At 45.8% G+C, this 6,875-nt stretch overlaps 1 protein-coding gene across 4 annotated transcripts in view; it reads right to left on the bottom strand.

Annotated features, from left to right (window-relative positions):
* The window catches only part of GRAMD4 (GRAM domain containing 4), a 98,076-nt gene that overhangs the window by 50,255 nt on the left and 40,946 nt on the right, over positions 1 to 6,875 (bottom strand). Inside the window, exon 1 of one of the 4 annotated variants that reach the window (XM_077935812.1) lies at positions 4,933 to 4,951. The exons of the other annotated variants lie outside the window; for them this stretch is intronic. The gene's annotated coding sequence lies outside the window, so the exon portion shown is untranslated. Of the gene's footprint in view, positions 1 to 4,932; positions 4,952 to 6,875 lie in introns of those variants that run through there. 4 annotated transcript variants of the gene reach the window in all.

Below are 6,875 nucleotides of genomic sequence, written 5' to 3'. Positions count from 1 at the left end.
GGTGAGTGGCTGTCCGGACAGGAAAGGTTCACTTAGGCAATCCAGCCAGGTGTTGGCACCGGCTTACGCAGGAGCAACCCCTAGGACCATTACATGAACGATGCAGCGAATTACAGACCACATTCCCAAACTGCGCGCATTTATATGAAGTAGCTACACACAGGCGAGCGCTGCCTTATTCTCTCCAGTACTGAGAAATGTTGAGGAAGGCTTATTGGCTTTTGCCATTAATTTGCAAAATTAAACAGGATTACAGGACCCCTCCTGATCACAGTCATAAAAACCAAACTGGTCAGGTCACAGATAAGGTGTCATGATAGAATTCGGATGTAGCTGATAAGGAGCTATTCAAATTCCCGTGCTTACAAACCACCAAGTATTACCGTATTTTTCGCTCTATAACACGCACCTGACCATAACACGCACATCGTTTTTAGAGGAGGAAAACAAGGGAAAAAACATTCTGAATGAAACAGTGGATGTATCATTTTTGTGCTTCATGCTGTGGCCACAGACATGTGATCTGATGGTGAATTTGGGGTGACCCATTGCAAAAATCCTGATAATTCCTGTGGATCCATGCTTTGTAACCACGCTTTTGCAACATTGCAGCCCCAGGCAACAGTGGGTGCGTGCTTTTTTTGGTGCAGGCTGTAGCCATGGACATGCTATGTGATCTGATGGTGAATTTGGGGTGACCCAATGCAAAGATCCTGAGGATCCATGTGGATCCATGCTTTTTAACCACGTTTTTGCACCATTGCAGCCCCAGGCAACAGTGGGTGCGTGATTTTTTGGGTGCAGGCTGTAGCCATGGACATGCTATGTGATCTGATGGTGAATTTGGGGTGACCCAATGCAAAGATCCTGAGGATCCATGTGGATCCATGCTTTTTAACCACGTTTTTGCACCATTGCAGCCCCAGGCAACAGTGGGATCTATGCTTTGTAACCACATTTTAAGTGGGGAGCGAAGGAAAAACAAAGAAGGGACATGAGAGGGCAGAGAAGCAGCTGGCTAAGAATGCTGGAGAGGGATTTAACCGGTGGGAGGAAAGAAAGGCAAAACTTCCCCCCCAAGCCAGCCATCTCTCTCTCTCTCCCTCCCTCCCTCCCTCCCTCCCCCCTCTCTCTCCCTCCCCCCCTCTCTCCCTCTCCCTCCCCCCCTCTCCCTCTCCCTCCCCCGCTCTCTCTCCCTCTCCCCCAGCAGCACCGGAGCACAGAGAGGAATTAGAAAGAATGACACTCTGCTTGCCTGGAGGGGAGGGGCTTTCCCTGCTCTTTGTTCCGTTTCAGCAATCACAGCAACGAAACAGAGAAGGGTGGGCAGTAAGACCCTGAGGCAGAATGCAGGAAAGCTGCCACTTCCTCTTTTCAGGTTTCCCTTCTCCGTGACTCACGATTTGACTTTTGCTTGATTTTTTGGCTCCAGGGACCAAACATTCGCTCTATAACACGCACAGACATTTCCCCTTCCTTTTTAGGAGAAAAAAATCTGCGTGTTATAGAGGGAAAAATACGGTACTTTTATTTTTTATTTCCCTCACAAGGTGTTTCACTGATACTATTTTACTCATGGGCTATTACAGTAACGATGACAGATCTATCCCGGAACTTCAGCAAGTCTGGCATCTTTTATACACTAGAGATGTCACACAAATCCCTCATCTGTTAAGGGTTTAACAGAGTTCACGGTGACTGGCTAACCTCTGAAAAAACCAAGACGTGCTGTTCCCAAAGAGGAGTGAAAAATTTATCAATCTAGGCTTGAGTACGCTAGAAACGACTTCTGCAAGGGGGCTGGGACCAGTTTTTATAGCTCAGTCATCAGAAAAGCTCCCTGTAACTGGGGAAAATGGCAGGTGAACACCACAGCAAGGCCTTGTTAGCATTGCGTCCTTTCTCTTGTGCAAAATAAAGATAGGCTGTTATGCCTGTGATGCTCAGAAATCCACATGGGAGCGTTTTGCACTGGATGTTTCAACAAGCAGCTAATTGCATTGTTCTTCTCAATGCAGCAGGAGATTTTGTTTATTTTAACAGAGAGCTGTTTGAAAGGGTGCAGAGCGCCCTAACTCACATTTTACCATTGCTAACAACACCACTTGACAGTTGCAATTATTCATCCCAGTGAAACGTCTCCTTTCAAGATTCCTGGGTTTTTAAAAATGGTTTATTAAGGGCAGAATAAGGAGAGCTTTTTCTGCTGCACAATGACTTAGTTGGCGGCATACAGCAAGCTTCTCTTAAAACAGCAGCATCAGAAGAGGCCCACGTTTTATGGAGCTTCCGTTCTAAGCGCATGCTTTCTGCAGAACCACCAAGTGGATTTCTGCAAGGCAGCCCCCAACAGAGGTTTTGGCTTGCAGGTTTCTGGCACCCGGGTGGAGCTGATGGCAAAGCTTTCGGTCTGTTTTTGCGGCTGAAGGAGGAGGGCAGAACACTCAGCCTACTCTGACTCAAGGTGGGAAAGGTGTAAAAGGAAGAGGATATCGGAACAACCCTCCACATTTCCCCTTGTGGTGCTATTTTGCAACCACTAATTCAGCATCTTCAGTACTAGGGCTGGGCAATATAGCAATATATCATCCAAAACCAGTTTGAAGTCCATATATGGTGATATCGGTTTGATTCTCTCTCTAACTTTTATTTAAAAATTATTATTTTTACTGTTTAGACTATTCATTTAGACAACCTTAAAATATCAATGACTTCTTCGCTTTCCATGGTTCATTTTGCACTGCATAAATCCCAGCATGTTTTATATACAGCGGTACCTCTAGTTGCAGACACGATCTGTTCCGGGGTGCCGTTCGCGCCCTGAAAAGTCCACAACTAGAGTGGCTCTTCTGCGCAAGCACGGAGCACAATAGAGCGCTTCTGCGCATGCACAAAGCACGGAGAACACTTCTGCGCAAGCTGCGAAACTCAGAAGTATACACTTCCAGGTTTGCAGCGTTCACAAGCCAAAAAGACGCAACATGAACCTAACGCAACATGAGGTATGACTGCAAACTAAACCGTTCAGTATTCCATTGTCACTTCCATCAAAACTTATTTACACTGTTGGATTTATCTTAATGCTGCCAACGTTTTCAAAGCTACACAATTTTCCCTCCTATAATCAATAAACATTTTCCAATCTTCCTTAAATGAATGGTCTTCTTGTTCTCTTATTCTATACTTTAGAGCCGGTCGGTTTGACCATTTTTGACCTGGCAATAGATTGTGAATCATGATGTGAGCGGGTGTGTGCTAGGCAAAAATCACGAAGCGGGGGAAACCGTGAAGCCAGTGGACGCCTGTACAAAGCTCCATCCTCATTTCAGACATCATGATATACCATGATGCTTAGCTGGTGATATATCATGATGCTGAAAACCAGGTATCGCCCAGCCCCATTCAGTCCTGGATGGCCTCTGAAGGGGAACAATAGAAGAAGAATGCATGTCTGTTTCGGATCCTTAATGGGCTGTGCAACTCAAAGAAAGAACACATGCATAATGAAAATGATGCTGATTTAATTCTGGGAACCAGTGGGAAATGAATGGTCCTGACCCTCACTTTAATACATAGGTGGGGAGCATCAGGCGCAGGGCCCAAATGCGGCCCTTCAGACCCCGCAAATCTGCCCCCCAAAACTCTCCCCAGACCACGCTCCTCACCAGCCCAGGTTCTTGCCCCTGACGGCAATGTGTCCTTGGACTTCAGTAGTCCCTCTCGCTTGTCTGGAGGGAGGCGAGACAGTGTGAGTGTCTGCAGAAACCAGCCTTACTGTACAAAGGTGAGGAACAACTCAGTTGGTACAGCATGAGATTCTTAATTGCAGGGCTGTGGGTTCGGGACCCACGATGGGCGAAAGATCCCTGAATGAAGGGGGCTGGACTGGATGACCCTCGTGGCCCCTCCCAACGCTACAATTCTACGAAAAGTAGCATTTACATCCATTGCTCTGCCCAGTTTTGTCTCTGGCCCCACCCACCGATGCCATAAGGCCCTTGAAAGATTGCACAGAGAGGAACACAGCCTTCGGACAGAAAAAGATTCCCCATCCCAGCTCTAATGCAAGAAATGTTTCTGCGAGGTGACTAAATTTGGCCCGTTCCAGGACTGCTGGTATGTCCTTTGATCTACAAAGCTCTCAGTCTTTCTCTCTGAACATTAAAGGATTCCAGTTTTCTATTAGCACCAGAGGCAAAATCATACGCCGCAAACTCATTCTCAAGAGTGAATTCTTATGCAGCCAAAATGGCAAAGCGATGCAGAAGAGGATTGCATCGGGCGTAGTGCTTTCTATTTTATCTGTGTATTTTATCTATAAGCCACCTGGGGAAAACGTGGGATGATGATGATGATGATAATGAAGAAGAAGAGAGAGAAAATATTCAGAGAAAAAAGCCCTAAGGGTGAATTTGCATAGATACAAATGCATTTTCCATCTTCCACATTTAGTTGTATTTCCCCCCAAAATACCTCATTTTTAGGTGGCAATACAAGTTTCCAATTTTGAAAAGAGGCTCATAACTCTTCAAAGTAACACACTGAAGTCATGTCTTACGAACTTGCTGTTTACTTCCTCTTTATCATGAAAATACTCAAAAACCAGACCAACCAAATCCTGCACCCCCCAATAATACCCTAACAGGCTTTCTTTGTTTTCGTTTTTAATGCTGGCTGGAAAATATTAGCACACATGACTCCCTCAACACAACACTTCACACATTCTTTTCTACTAAACATTTCCAAGACTTCTCAACAGCTTTAAACACATGCAAAACAAAAACTTCCAATTTGCTGGATTATATTATCCTACAAAGCATTTTTCTGTCGAAGATAATCCCTTACGTTCCTTAATATGGGCATTTTTAAAAAACCACGAGCCAGCAGTTTTGAAACACTCTTATAAATAAAATTATAAAGTAAGTACTATACCATGAAACAGGGGGAAATTTCCCTCCTTGCTGCAGTCTCAAGCATAGTGTGTTGTTAGCATCCTAATTACTTCTGTTTTCTGGCGCGCTTCCCTTTTGGTTCCACAACTGAAGTAATGGACTTGAACGGCTACAGGTTGCCAAATCTCAGAACTCGGGCAGACGATAAGTGAGGGTTGCTAGTGAAAAGTGACAACCCGGAAGCAGAAGGGTGAGGGTGAGCAGGCAACTGAAGCTCTAACGGGAGAAAAGGAAAACAAATATACCCGAGGGCAGGCGAATCGCCTCCCTTTTTCTCCTCTCTGTAAAGAAGGCTTTAGGCAGGGTGCCTACGGTTTTTCGAGAATGCTATTTTAACATGGCGGCGGATAAAGTGCTGTGTCAAGCTGTCTTCAACCACTGTATATATTACTAGGTCATGCATGGATCAGGTATCTAGACCCGTAGGTGCTCTGATGGTATCTGTCAGGCATTTGTTACAGCATTAGCCTAGCACCAAAGGTCCAGGGAAGAGCAAGAGAGAGACAACTGCAGATACAGACTATTTACTGGCTCAGAAAGGAATGGGGCAGACCCAAAGCGCTTCAGTTATAGGCTTCTGAATCACGTCGTAGCCTTGAGCAGGGCTAGAAACTCAGAAATATAAGCTAGGTGCCAAATGGTTCCTTAAACCAAAGTTATAGTCACCGAAACGAAACGTCCAGTTGCTATTTGGGGGGCTCTAAAGTCTTATTTTTCAAACGATGGACTGATTGGGATTTGATTCTCAGTTAATAATATTAGTAAGAATTTTGTTATTTATACTGTGCCCAACTGGCTGGGTTTCCCCAGCCACTCTGGGCGGCTCCCAACAGAACACTAAAAACAGAATAAAACTTCAATCATTAAAAACCTCCCTAAACAGGGCTGCCTTCAGATGTCTTCTAAAAGTTAGATAGTTGTTTATTTCCTTGACATCTGGTGGGAGGGCGTTCCACAGGGCAGGTGCCACTACAGAGAAGACCCTCTGCCTGGTTCCCTGTAACCTCACGTCTCGCAGTAAGGGAACCTCCAGAAGGCCCTTGGAGATGTACCTCAGTGTCCGGGCTGAACGATGAGGGTGGAGATGCTCCTTCAGGTATATTTGGCCGAGGGTGTTTAGGGCTTTGAAGGTCAGCACCAACACTTTGAATTGTGCTTGGAAACGTACTGGGAGCCAATGTAGGTCTTTCAAGACTGGTGTTATGTGGTCTCGGCAGCCGCTCCCAGTCATCAGTCTAGCTGCCGCATTCTGGATTAGTTGTACCTTCAAAGGTAGCCCCACTTAGAGTACATTGCAGTAGTCCAAGCGGGAGATAACCAGAGGATGCACCACTCTGGCAAGACAGTCTGCGGGCAGGTAAGTGTATTAGCCTGCGTACCAGGTGGAGCGGGTAGACAGCTGCCCTGGACACAGAGGTGACCTGCGCCTCAGGCGAAGAACATCAAAAACTTAAAGAAGAAAGATCACTTTGATCACATACTATATTGGCCTATTCCGACCTCTTTTTCTGTAGGTTGTCTGCTCAGGCTGCACAAAAAGGCAATTTGGTTCCATAAATTCAATCCAATTGTGCAGATAAAATACTACTGATGGAATTCTACAGTGTGTGAAAACAGTCCCGATCCAATGATCCCCAGGCATGTACCTCCAGATGGTGATGACAGGCGCCAGCTTGGCACCCAGACATCTTTACTTGGTAGGAAACGCACCTGGCGCTTGGATAATTTCAAACACTGGTTGAGGAAACACAGAGGTTAGATTTTCCTTCGACACCATGGGGGAGGTCTTTGGTGTACACAAAAGGCCTCTACAAATCCACAGGCCAGCAGCTGTCGAGAAACGACTCTGCTTACCAGGCGTGAGAAACTCTCCCCTTGCAAAGTACAGTGGTACCTCGGATTAAGAACATAATTCGTTCTGGA

The sequence above is a fragment of the Podarcis muralis genome, chromosome 10 (assembly GCF_964188315.1).
Source record: "Podarcis muralis chromosome 10, rPodMur119.hap1.1, whole genome shotgun sequence".
Taxonomy (NCBI): Eukaryota; Metazoa; Chordata; class Lepidosauria; order Squamata; family Lacertidae; genus Podarcis; species Podarcis muralis.
The sequence above is the reverse complement of the archived record's forward strand: the minus strand, read 5'-3'. Positions and strand labels throughout refer to the sequence as shown.